The sequence below is a fragment of the Mustela lutreola genome, chromosome 10 (genome assembly GCF_030435805.1).
Source record: "Mustela lutreola isolate mMusLut2 chromosome 10, mMusLut2.pri, whole genome shotgun sequence".
In the NCBI taxonomy this organism is placed as follows: domain Eukaryota; kingdom Metazoa; phylum Chordata; class Mammalia; order Carnivora; family Mustelidae; genus Mustela; species Mustela lutreola.
In genome coordinates this window covers 74,517,136-74,531,320 of record NC_081299.1, presented here as the reverse complement: position 1 = coordinate 74,531,320, position 14,185 = coordinate 74,517,136, and the positions used below count along the sequence as shown (strand labels likewise).

Below are 14,185 nucleotides of genomic sequence, written 5' to 3'. Positions count from 1 at the left end.
TAAACAAATTATCTAGAAGTGTTTAAGCTCTTGTGCCTTCTCCTGAGAATTGGAGCCATATAACAATTAGAGAGAAAAAGGGCACCCTATCTAACAATCTTGTCTACCCAATCCCTATTAGATTATGACTTTACATACTCTTCATTTGCATGGCACTATTAAAACTGAACATCAATTATTCTGAAAGTTAAAATGACATTTATACATAGTGTATAGGCTTTCCTAAGTATGACATTTCAGAGAATAAATGTTTTAATGGATGGCCTCCAACTATAGTAAATTTAAGTGGAGGTTACTGTGAACTTCTTGACTGAGGCTTACTTTAGGATTTTTAAATTTTCTTTCTTTTTTTGTTGTTGTTACTTTCTTTTATTTGTTTAACTTTTATACCTTCCAGTTAGTGAATACCCTAACTCTGGTGCTATAAAAATATGATGTTTCAGTTTTTGGGTAATGAATGTAAGCAGCAAAAATAGAGGCCAAGACCTTCTTTTTTGAAGTTTGCAGTTGTCCTTTGTAGTAGGGATTATTAAGTTTCCATTTAAGTAGACTGCAATAATGGAAAGAGATAGTGAAAGAATTTTAAAGCTGTCTTTATATGCATCCGGCCAAATATAGCCTTCAAATACTACCCCCTGGGATGTGGGCTTCACTGTCTTTAGGCAGAATCTGGCCTATTGAGTGTCCTTAAGAGTTATTGTGCAAAAAAAGCAGAGGGGTGTTTTTTTGTTTGTTTTTTTTTTTTAATGTGCTAGAGCTCTGATACTTGTCTGCACTGGTATTAGTAACCATGAGGTACTTGAAAGCTTTTATTCTTAGCAACTATGAATGATATAATGAAATATCATTATAACATATATATACATAAACACATGTATAATATATAATTTAAATATATAATCTATAAATGCCTGAACATATCATTTTTATAATTGTTTAAGAGCTATGACTTGGTCAGGTCGTCCTTTTCTGTCACGATTCAGATGTTGACTCTTGAACGAGTTTGAGAATAACAAACTGAGCTTGTCATTAGTAGATTAGTTGCTGCTACAAAGCCTTGTGTTCAGGATGAGTTCTTTTTTACTTGCCTGAAAAGTATTTCTCTTGGAGAGCAATTACATCTGATTGACATGTTTTCATGTGCCTGCAGCCCTGGTACATTTTTTTTTCCTTTGGAACACTAAACAGGTCTAGATCAAGGACTGTTATTTTATATTTTTGGTCTTGTTGTTGTTTTCTGCTATTAACTAAAATCAGGATACCAGAGAAAAACTTAGACACCTTGTAAAGTACATCTTAAAACAAATTATAAAATATGTATAAAGAGGTGTGCATTTTGTTGTGGGGGGTCACTAGACTATAGCTGAGATAGAATTGCTAAAAGTCAATTGAAAGACACAACATACATAGTTGGGTATGTTAATGTAAGAAGCAATTTGTATTTTTTGGAAAAATGTGGTTAATACTTATTCCTCTTAAAGATATCTCAGTATAAGAAGAAAAATGAAGGGGCTGAAAACTTAAGTTCTTGTCTCAGATTTAATGCTTTATTGTGTGTGACTTTGAACAAGCACTTAACATTTATGGAATTTCTTTGTGAATATGTAAAGAAAACACAAAATGAGGAACCAGATCATTTCTATGGATTCTTCAAATTCTAACACTGTGACTATACGAAGTGTTAGTCATTTTTCTGACAAGACCTTCTAACACAGAGCAGTAGAGAAACAAATGTGGTTGGAACCTTGTAAATACCTCCAAGTCAACAACTTAAATACAACTCTGGCAAACAGTAGGAGCTGCTTCTCCAACTACATTTATCTTTTCACCTCCTTTAGGCTGTAAGGTTCTTGAGGACAGGGACAATGTCTTTATGTTTGTTCTTACTGATGTCTCTTCATCTTCCCATAATATTGACCTCAAAAGCACTTTATAGATGAATAATTGAGTGATATCTATTATGAATGTTTATTGATCCCAACAGTCCTATCTTTGAGTGATTATATTTAAGGACAATTTATTGCATTCAGTTAATATTTCAGAATAAGTAACTTGGATTTTTTTGTAGCTTTGAATGATTCTAGTATTTAGTATTAGATGTTTCAGGCATATCAGTTTTAACATTTTAATTGTGATTTGTAATTAAAAAGTCTCGACTGAGGGAGGAGTCCATTTACTGGCTTTCTTACTGTTTGGTTAAGTCCTCTGACTTTTCTCTTCCAATCATCTTCAGTATTTCATATTGGGGATTATAAATAGGATGCGAGGTGATTTAAAAGTCAAACACTGAATACATTGTAATGTCATGGTTTACTCTCAAATGCAAAGTGTTCATGTTTCATGTTGTATGATAAAATATAATACATATTCTAATAGTGAAAAGACTTCTTCGCACACCTAACAAATGCAATTAATTCTTCAAAGCACTACAAGGTACATGTTCTATGTCTTCTCTCCTTCAGAGAACTTTCAGTCCACAGATCAAGATAGATACAGAAAGAGAGCTTGAAAAGTCAAACCACACTCCCTACAAAGCACTCTGAGAATTCACAGTCAGAACAGCATTGAATATAGTTTCAGATTTTGCCCTCACACTTACTATCTTGACAATGAACACTTTTTAAAAGCCAAAACTACAGACCTTAGCCATGGCGACCCAAGACAGTCTTGTTATAGAAACCTTTTGTGGTTTTAGAGGAAATGATTTTGCCATTGCTTTGAGGGGTCATAACTGATATACTTATGTATTGGGCACAGTTGCTGCACAGAACTCCAGATGTCAAAGTGAGTTTGTGTTTTGTTTCTATGCTAATATGTCTCTGCAGGGTTAATTTAAGAATACTGACTCCTTTCTCTGTTGCTCAAGTTAACTGTAAGAGTGATTAGCAGATATCTGGATTAATTAATGTTTCAGTGTTTTTGTCACTTTTTAGGGAAAGCAGAAGGTAGCAATGTGGCAGCGTACTGGGAAATTGTGATGAATAGTTTTGACTTCTAAATATAAAAAGTTCACCCTAGTTTGAGTTTTCCAGAGAAAATTTAAGATTTCCTAGTCATGGTGGTCTTTTATGATAGGATAGATGCCCTACATATCTAATATATTGCATACATTCAATGTGTACTATATACACAAACTATTTAAAAACTCTGAAATAGTAGGGAATAAAAGATATGAACTACCAGAAAAGCTGATTTTATGGGGAGACACATTCATTCTCTCAGGGAGCTTACACTGTGTTGAGGGAATTGAACAATTTCTAAGAACTCTAATGATTAAAACTATGAACATGCTTAGGGCTGTTACACAGGAATAAAGTGCTGTGGGAAAGCAGAGAGGAAGTCCCATGAAGGCAGCAATGATTTTATCATGTTTGCTTCTCCAGTGCCCACTGTCCGGTTCAAAGCACATACTTATTAGATGGGTTGATCTTATGGTTAATTCCTTCTTGGGTTTTACAGTGAATTAAGCTTTAAAGAGTAATTAAGATTTTCTTTATGAAGAATAGACAGTGTTCCGGGAAAAAACCCAGCAAGAGCAAAAGAATGTGTGTGTTTGGGTAGCTGCATATAATTTAGGGTAGCTTGTGTTAGGATGTTCATGACAGGGATTGGGACGGGCCCCATGGTGAGATGTTGAGCCAGTGGGTATTAGAAAGGGATAGCAACTAGACACTACCTTTAGTGCTTCTTACTTGTTGGCAATTTCTTATATCATGAAGAGTCCCCTGTATAGATAAGAGCCCTATGACTAATTCACAAACAAGGTCAGTAGTTGATCTTCAGCACATTTTTTCATGTGATTTTAGTCATAATATTTCCCCATTAACTAACATCTGTGGATTATACAGCATTGTGCTTGCTTTGCTTTATCAGCACAGTGTTGAATAAATTGGTGAGCATCAAACAAGATGTTAATTTTTGGTTTCTCCTGAAAAGAGCAGATCTGGTAATACTGGGCTCACATTCTAGCTTGACAGCACTCTCTTGGAATGCTCCCCTGCCCCCCAAAACCAGGGCTGCCATCTCCTATTGGCTGCACATTAAGTCTTTATGCATGCCTGTCCCTTTACCTGTCTCCATTGCTCACCTGGGCCCTTTCAGCTTTGGAGTTTAACCTTAGCAGCATGGCCCCTATCTAACCTAGGAGATGTGTATCAATTTACATAAACTTTATAAAAAATAGACATAATTTCTTTGCTTTAAATATCTGGTGGAATTCACTTGTGAAGCCATCAGTTTGGAAATTTTATTTTTTGGTAGTTTTTTTTCATTACTGATTCAATTTTGTTACTGGTAATAGGTCTATTCAGATTTTCTATTTCTTTCTGGTTCAGTTTGGGAATATTGTATGTTTCTAAGAATTTATCCATTTCTTCTAGGTTGTCCAGTTTGTTGGCGTATAGTTTTTCACAATATTCTCTTATTATTTTTGATATTTCTATAGTATCAGTTGTTACTTCTCTTTTGTTTCTGATTTTATTTGTGTCAGTTCTCTTATTTTTCTTGATGAGACTGGCTAAGGGTTTGTCAGTTTTATTTATCTTTTCAAAGAACTAGCTCTTCATTTCATTGATATTTTTCCACTGTTTTTTGTTGTTGTTTTGTTATTGTTTTTGGTCTCTGTGTCATTTATTTCTGCTCTGCTCTTTATCATTTCCTTTCTTCTACCCATGTTGGAATTTGTTTGTTCTTTTTCTTCCTCTTTTAGGCATAAAGATAGATTTTTTATTTAATTTTTTTGTTTGTTTTGTTTTGTTTCTGGAAGTAGTTCTATTTTGCTATATAATTCCCTCTTAGAACGGCTTTCACTATGTTCCAGAAATTTTGGTCCGTTGTGTTTTCATTTTCATTTTTCTTTATGTATTTTTTGATTTCCTGTTTGATTGCTTCATTGACCTACTGGTTGTTTAGTGTCGTGTTATCCAGTCTTTATGTGTATATGTTTTTTTCTAGGTTTTTTATTGTGTGTGTATGATTTATTTTTTAATTTCATACTGTTGTGGTTGGAAGAGACACATGGTATGATTTCACGTCTCCTAAATTTACTGAGGCTTGTTTTATCGCCTAAAATGTGATCTATTCTGGAGAATATTCCATGTGTACTTGAAAAGAATGGGTATTTTGTTGTTTTGGATAGACTGCAATGTATGTGTCTGTTATGTCTATCTGCTCCAGTGTGTCATTAAAAGACATTGTTTCCTTACTGATTTTCTGTCTGGATAATCTATCCATTGATGTAAGTAGAGTGTTAAAGTCCTCTACTGTTATTGTATTACAACCAATTTCTCTATGTCTGTTAATACTTGCTTTGTGTATTTGAGTGTTCCAATGTTGGGTGTGTAGATAATTACAATTGTTTTATCTCTTGTTGGATTGATCCTTTATCTTTATGTAATGCCCTTCTTTGTCTCCTGCTACAGTCTTTATAGTTACAGTCTTTGTAGTTACCATGAGGTTCATATACATCATCCTAAGTAAATAACAGTCCATATTAATTTGATGGCCATTTAAGTCAAAACACTTTCTATTCTTTGATTTTTTTCCCCTTCTCTTCCCTTTTTACTCTCTTCTCCACATTTCATGTATATGTTGTCATATTTTACATTTTTTTATCCATAATTTCCTTGTGCCTAATTATGACAATTTCTTTTCCATTTAAATAAGTCCATTTAACATCTTTCGTAATGCTGGTTTAATGGTGACAATTTCTTTCGTCTTTTGTTTCTCTGGGAAACACCTTATCTCCCCTTCAAATCTGAATGACAACCTTCCTAGGTAAAATAATGTAGCTTTGTTCTTTCAGCACTTTGAATGTATCATGCCACTCTATTCTGGCTTGCAAAGTTTCTATGAAAAATCAGCTGAAAGTCTTATAGGTTCTCTCTTGTAACTTTTTGTTTCTTTCTTGCTGCTTTCAGGATTCTGTCTTTATCATCAACCTTTGACATTTTGATTATTATGTGCTAGTGGTGTACACCTCTATAGGTTCATCTTGTTTGGCACTCTCTGTGCTTCTTGGACTTGGCTCTATTTTTCCCTCCCTACCTTAGGGAGGTTTTCAGTTATTTATTCAAATAAGTTTTCTATCTCTCTCTGTCTTCTTTTGGGACCGATATAATACAAATGTTCGCTTGATGTTGTCCAAGAGATCTCTTAATCTATCATCTCATTTTTAAAAATTATTTTCTCTTTTTGATGTTCAGCTTGTGTGCTTTCTGTGTTCAAGATTGCTGATATATTCTTCTGCATCCTCTGATCTACTATTGATTCCTTTTAGTGTGTTTTTAAAATTTCGGTTATTATATTCTTCAGCTCTGATTGGTTCTTTTTAGTATTTTCTGTCTCTTTATTGAAGGTCTCACTAAGTTTTTCCATGATTTTATCCAGCTCTTTGAGTATCTTTCTTCATTATTTTCAATTATCAGGCATATTGTTTAGCTCTTGTCATTGCATTCTTCTATTTTGTTTTTTCTTGTCCTTTCTTTTGGAACACATTCCTCTGTCTCCACATTTTGTTTAACTTTCTGTGTTTGTTTCTATGGATTAGGCAAATGGCTATTTCTAATGTTGAAGGAGTGGTCCTGTGTATGGTTACCCCTATGTAGACTGTATCGTTGTACAGGCTGGCTGGAATAATGGCTGTATATTCTAGTTACTCTTTTATTTATTTATTTATTTGTTTGTTTGTTTGTTTAAAGATTTTTAAATTTACTTATTTAACAGACAGAGATTACAAGTAAGCAGAGAGGCAGGCAGAGAGAGGAGGAAGCTGGCTCCCTGCTGAGCAGAGAGCCCAATGCAGGACTCTATCCCAGGATGCTGGCATCATGACCTGAGCCAAAGGCAGAGGCTTTAACCTACTGAGCCACCCAGGTGCCCCTAGTTACTCTTTTAACTATGGCTTTTTACAGAGAGAATTAAAAACACACACACACACACAATATAATAAAAGAAAAAGCAAATAATAAAAGAAGAAAGAAGAAAGACAAAAGAAGAGAAAAAAGGAGAAGAAAAAAAGAAAAGAAAAAAAAAGAACAGGAGAAAAAAAGAACAAAACGACAATAAAAAATAGACATAAAACAAGAGAAGACAAATTTTAAAAAGTAAAAATAAAATAAAACAAAACAGTAAGAATTAAAAGAAAAAACAAAAAACCACAAAATCACAGCTTGTTTTCTGTGCCCCACTACCATAGGGTGGCTGGTATGGGCTTAGGGACCCTGAGCTTGCTGAGGTTGCAGGCCTTTTGTGACCATTTGACCTGTTTGCCATGGTGTCTGAGTCCTGCTCCAGTCTAGGCTTCCAAGGTTGGATGGGAACATAAACTGTCATTCTCTAGTCCCTCTAACCTGGAGAGCCTTCCCATAGCTCCTCTGTCAACTGGCAGAGTACTAGTGTTTTTTCTTTTATATGCTAGTTGCTCTTTTAAACTGTGGCTTTTCTTCGGTGCCCAAAGACAGAGAGATAAGTGCCTGTTCCCTCAATACCTTCCTTCACCCCTGCCATTCACAATGTTGGGGGTGGGGCTTCCCTTTGTTACTATGTCTCTGTCTCTCTTGCTGTTCTCTTGCCATTTGCTCTGTCTTTGGTTGTTCAGTAGCTGTTCAGTCAGCCCTCAGTTCTTCAGGAGCAATTATTCCATTAATAAGTGTGATTTGGTTTATTCCATGGAGGAGGTGAGTTCAGAGTCTTCGTATACCACCATCTTGAACTGGAACCCCCAAGACATCATCCCTTTGAATTGATGGGTTCTGTACAAGTATTTTCCTTAACTTATTTTTTATCTTTTAATCCTACTCTTTACTTTTCTGGCACAGTCTTTATTCTTTATATAGTCTATTCTTTTACTTTGTTCTAGTTTTAGTTTTCTTTCTTTCTTTTTTAAACAATTATTTTCATTTATAAAAGTCTTTCTTTTATAAATGTCTTTTTCCTCCCCTTCCCACTCCTTCTCTGTCTTCCAGTTGACCTTCAGTTTAGGAATTCCTCCTCTCAATATAGGCTAAGATAAATTTTATATACCTCTTATAGATAAGATGTGATTATTTTTGGTTGAAATTTTACTTTTCCTCTGCTATGTCATACAGGTCTACTCAAAAACTGAATGTGCATGTGTAATGGGATGTATTTTTAGTTGTCTCCTTTTTTCTACTGATCTGCCTTTTCTTTTCTTTTTTTTTTTTTTTAAGATTTTATTTATTTATTTGACAGAGAGAGATCACAAGTAGGCTGGGAGGCAGGCAGAGAGAGAGAGGAGGAAGCAGGCTCCCTGCTGAGCAGACAGCCCGATGTGGGGCTCGATCCCAGGACCTTGGGATCATGACCGGAGCCAAAGGCAGAGGCTTTAACCCACTGAGCCACCCCGGTGCCCCTGATCTGCCTTTTCTTATATCTTTCAATAAGTTCTAATTACTTTAGTTTTGTGGTTTTGTGCTTTAGTGTTTTGTTACAATTAATCTCTGTTTTTAAAACAATTATTACTTTTCTATTTATACTTTCAAATCAATTTTAGAATCAGTTAAGTTCCAGAAAAAAAATCCACTGGGATTGGAATTAAAATTTTAATAAATGCACTTAACATTTTGAGAAAAACTTTTGTGTTATAAATAAGGTTTTCCACTTAGGAACACATTAGACCTCTTCTTTTATTCTGTTTTTCCCCTTTTATATCTCTCAATAAATTATTGCATTTATTGTCATATAACACATTATTTCCCCTTAATTTAAATTTTGCTTTGTGATTATAAATGGACTCTCTTTTTGATTTACATTTTTTCTATTGTTATTGTTATTTGGTATATTAGAATATGTATCTCTTGTCTGGATGTTATAACAACCTTTAATTAATTCTAATAGCTTTTCATTTTATTTCTTTGTATTTTTATGCTCTTAAAGCAAGTCAACTATATATAATCACATTTTGTTTCTTTCTTTCTAACATTTGTAATTTTGTGTTTTATGTCTTAAGAACTTTTGAAATGCTGTTAAATAATGTGTGTATCTTTTAACCAATTGCTTGCATATAAGAACCCAATGCATGTAAGATAATGTTATTACTAGTTATATTAATATTAAATAACAATAGCAATTGTACATATCTGTATTTTAATCATATCTTAATGAGATTTATTCTATTACTTACCACTGTCAAATAAAATGTTAGCTGATGGCTTGAATTAGATATCTTAAAAATATGTTAAGAAGATAGACTACTATTAAGATGATTATCTTTTAAAATTTATTTGGTTTGAATTTAAATCTTTTGATTACAATATCAGTATTGCTATTATATATCAATAAGATTTCCCAATTTTATTTATTTATTTACTTATTTTTAAAGATTTTATTTATTTAACAGACAGAGTACACAAGTAGGCAGAGAGGGGGAAGCAGGCTCCCTGCTGAGCAGAGAGCCCAATCCGGGGCTCGATGCCAGGACCCTGAGATCATGATCTGAGCTGAAGGCAGAGGCTTAACCCACTAAGCCACCCAGGCGCCTCTAGATTTCCTAATTTTAGACTATTCATGGATTCTGATAAAAAACACCTTAACTATATTGTTAAATTCTATTTGCTAGCATTTTATTTAGGTTTTAAAATATGTTTATTAAGTGATATTCAGCTGTATTTTCCCCCTGGAATTTATTAAAAATGTAAAAATTAGGGTATGTTTCTTCTTAGAATGATCTGAATTACTTTTAATCTTTTTCTGTGCCCTAAAACAGGTTATATAACTTGGCAAAGATCTGTTTCTTGAAAGTTTGAAGGAATTCACTGGTAAATCTATCATGACCCTGAGTTCCTTCTCTAGAGCCTTAGATGTGGCTTTTGGATAACTTCCTCAACTTGTTTTAATTTTTAACCTGTTGGGTTAATTTTGATATATTTTACTTCACACAAAGCATTGAATTCCATGATATTTTAAAATTTATTAGTATACAACCACATTAGACTCTAATTCTTCTATCTGCTATATTCCACTTCTCATTTTAAAATTTTGTGAAGTTTTTACCCTTTTCCCTTGATTATATTTTCAGTTGCATGAATTCTCTGAATATTTTCACCCTGTTTTTTGTGTGTAATTGTTTTTGTAAGCCATTTTTGAATTAGTTTCATTTTTTAAACAATGATTTCCTGTGACTATATTTAAATGAATCAAAATGACACTAATGTGTCAAGATTTCACTAGTTTCAGAATCTTGCCTAATATCCATGTGTACTGGTTATTTTAGAATGAAACCAGCTTATTCCTTTTAGTACTGCCTTGATATTTCTGAATTGGCAATTTCAGCACATGCCCACAAACGTAACCCAATCAGATCTTTATGACACCATTAGCCTGTAATTCTCTAGTTCTTATGACTAATGTGTAGGCCAGACCTCATAAAACTCTGTATTTTAATTCATCTTAAGACTTCTTCCCTAACAAGCATTTGGTATGCCTTAAGATATCTTTCCTAATAAGCATGTGCATTTAGATGCTATTCTCATTCTTTAAGAAGCAATGAGTGCAGCAGTTAATTAACTTATTATAATGTCATAAATCCCAGCTCTAGCTATGGTCATTGACTCCTCCCCCACCTTTACCAAGAACATTTTCATTTATGATGAATTATCCCTTGGGTGCTCAATGCAGAGGTGGTTGACCATGCAGAACTCAGGGTCAGACACAATAACACAATCTATACTGCTGGGTAATGACAAACCTTCTACTCCCACCACTTACCTTTCTGTGCTTGGGTGCCTTTATGCTTCACTGAAATCAACACACACTGATGACAGGATGAGGGGCTTCTCTCCTCCAGATTTCAATTCTCTGGAAAGTAATCTTCAGGATGATTTGCATATGGGTAGATGTATGGGGTTAGATTCCTTGTTTTATATGGTAATTAAACTATTTGAATACAACAGTAAGGGCTAGTAACTCCACAGGTTTTTTGTTTGTTTGATTGGTTTTTTTTGAGGTGCTTTTTCACTGAGCAAATACAGTTAAGAGCTGTTCTGTGTGCCTTTTAAAATTTTAATTTTTCTTCTTCACCTTACTTCTAAATACTTGCTTTTGCTAAATGATGGCTACTGACAGAAGTTTGGACTGCTATAGAGTTTCCTGTTTTTGTGATTCTACCTATAAAATTGCCCATTTAAACATATGGTTCATTTAATTAATTTTCAATAACCTAAAGTTTTGAGGATACCCATTCGTTATGGGTTGAATTGTGTCCCATCAGAAAAATATGTTTAAATTCCAACTCCCAATAATTCAGAATGTGACCTTATTTAGAAATAGGGTTGTTGTAGATGTAATTCATTAAGATGAGGTCATACTGGTATAGGGTGGGCCCTTAATTCACTGAGACTTGTGTTTTTATGAGACTATGTGAAGACATGGGGGGAAATGCCATGTGAAAATGGAGACAGAGATTGGAGTAATGTGTTTGTAAGACAAGGGATACCATGGATTTCTGGCAACCACCAGAAGCTAGGAGAAAATCTTGGAGCAGATTCTCCTTCAGAGCCAATCTTGATGAAACCCTGATCTTAGACGTCCAGCCTCCAGAACTGTGAGAGAATAAATTTCTGTTTTAAACAACTCTGTGGTAATTTGTTATAGCAGCCCTGGGAGACTAATACACCATCCAAAGCACATGCCAAAGGAATGCATCTCAATACTGAATTAATCACTTCACTGGTTACACGTTGTATAGCCCTCTGTAAACATTAGTTCTTCATTCCTAAAATTAGGATACTGTTTATACTTTGGAGTAGAGAGATAACTTTGTAATGTGCTTAATGGAAGGCAACCATTTGATTGCTTTTTCCCACTAAAATACTCAATAATATAAAATACTAAATATATATACTAAAATAAAATACTAAATAATACTAAAATAATGGAGGAAAAAGTAGCCCCCCAAGTTCTCTTCTATACCAAAAGAACTCTTAGAATTTTAACAAGTTATGATATAAATAAGTATGATCTGGCTTAACTGTCTAACTACTCACATGAGTAGGGCAGAGGTTACTATTATCCTCATTTTAAAGACGAGGCAACTGAAGCTTTTAGTATTAAGACATTAAATAATTTACTCATTCAAGGTTACAGTGTTGAGTGGTGACCCAGGAACAAACACTTGATTTCCAGTCCCAGACTTTGCAACTCCATCGTACCCATCATTAGAGAATGCTTAAAGTGGCCTTTGAGATCATTATCTTTTAGCAACAAATCAGTGATTTTTCAGTTATTCATACTTCATGTCTTTATTATCAAGAGTTTAATATATTTTAGCAGAATCATTATTTTTGCGTTCTTTGATTTATTATTTGTCTAAATCAATCATATTTTCCTTCTAAAAATTAATAAAAAATTCGTAATATAAACATTTATTGAACATCTGCTATGTTCCCAACATTATTCTAGTCACTAAGTATATGGTAGTGAACTATAAGTGCCTTTTTATTATGTAAATATTGTTAATAATAATAAAACAGGTGTTATGTATACCATCTCATTTAAAAATAGATTAAGGTTCTCTAAATAGAATCTTTTCTCTAAAAGAAAGCAAGCTTTCTTTTCTGCTTCTTTCTGAGTGAGAATTGTAGACACTCATTTTCCCAGCTTATGATTCATATTTTTTAAATTTGAGAAATATGTTTTTGTGATCTCTTGCCCACTCTTTATATTTCACCTGTGCCATTAGAACTTTTGGTCTTCTTCTGTATGTGAGGTGCAAAAAAGCCAGGACAGATTCCGTTTAAGGCTTAAATTTACCTTGTCTCTAAATAGACTCTGATTGGTCCCTGAAGAGGTGATGTTTAATGCTCTCTGACAAATCTGATCTCCTCATTTTCTGACTACTGTCTACAACTATTACAGTTTTTTACAGTCATTGTTTAATTGTGACTGTTTATTTCCCAACATGATCCCTGACCTCAATTACACCCTAATTTGGACTGCCTGCTGCTTTCTTTCCTGTGTCTTTACAATACCTTATAGACTTTAGTGACTACTCTTCTTCATTCAGTACTCTTCTTCCCAGGTTTCAGTTGGACCTGTAATTTCATAACCATGATTATTATTCTGAAAGTTGAATTCTATTTTCTTGCAAGCTTCTTGTAATACTATGCAGGCATTTAGGAACAATCAAGTAAATTGCCCCCAAGTGTTCCCAGCCAGGTGAAGATGACCATCTTCAAGATAGGTTTAGATGTTTATGACCTAACAGAGAGAATCAGAAACACAGAAACAAAGAGAAAGATGAAGTAAATCTCATGTGGTAAGTAAAGTTACCAAAAAATTAACTTCTTTAAAAAAATATGTATTTTTTCTGATTGTAGAAATAATACGGGCACATTGTAAAAAATAGGCAATATAGAGGGGTGTGTGTATATATACGTACACGCACACACACACACACACACACACTAAGGAAATAAAAATTTTCTATAATCACACTATCCAGAAATAACCATTGTTAACATTTTGGTATATATCCTTCCAGAATCTTTTCTATGCATATATTACCTAAAATAAAATAGAATGAAACAAAAATGAGATCATGCTCTGCATATTTTGTAGCTTCTTTTTCCCCCTTAATATAGTGTGTATATTTTCCCATATCAATAAATAAAGATCATTATCATCATTTTTAGTGGTTACATTTTATGAGCAGGTCATCATTCATTTAATTTTCAAACCCATTTAGTGGTCATTTATGTTACTTAGAATTTCAAATATCGTAATAAATTTTGTGATAAACATTCCTGAACAAATGTCTTTACAAACTTGTCTATTTAATCCCAAGAATAAATGTTGGAAAGTATAATAGCTGTGTCTAAGGGACCCTCCTCCTTTCTCCATTGCCATTTTTTATAAGATTAGGTCCTAATTTCTTAGCATGTTTACAAGATCTTGTACAACCTGGTCTTAGCCTATTACTCTTCTAGAGTTATATCATTACCCCAAAATGTACACTATACTAACTCACAGTTTTGTCAAAAGCCAATGCACTTCTACATTTTTGTTCTTATTTCTACTGTTCTGTTGAAAATATTTGTCTCCTATTTTATTTTCCTCTTCTATTAAATTTCTAATTATCCTAACTCAAGTGTTAGTTTTTCTCTGTATCTTCTTCTAATTCCTCATAAATAAAATTATTTTCCCTTCATCTGTGCTTCCATACACTTAT

At 33.6% G+C, this 14,185-nt stretch overlaps 1 long non-coding RNA gene across 3 annotated transcripts in view; it reads left to right on the top strand.

Annotated features, from left to right (window-relative positions):
- The window catches only part of LOC131809766 (uncharacterized), a 118,988-nt gene that overhangs the window by 42,648 nt on the left and 62,155 nt on the right, over positions 1–14,185 (top strand). For 2 of the 3 annotated variants that reach the window (XR_009345286.1, XR_009345285.1), the window contains exon 1: positions 6,557–7,676. The exons of the other annotated variant lie outside the window; for it this stretch is intronic. This is a non-coding gene — a long non-coding RNA (uncharacterized LOC131809766). Of the gene's footprint in view, positions 1–6,556; positions 7,677–14,185 lie in introns of those variants that run through there. 3 annotated transcript variants of the gene reach the window in all.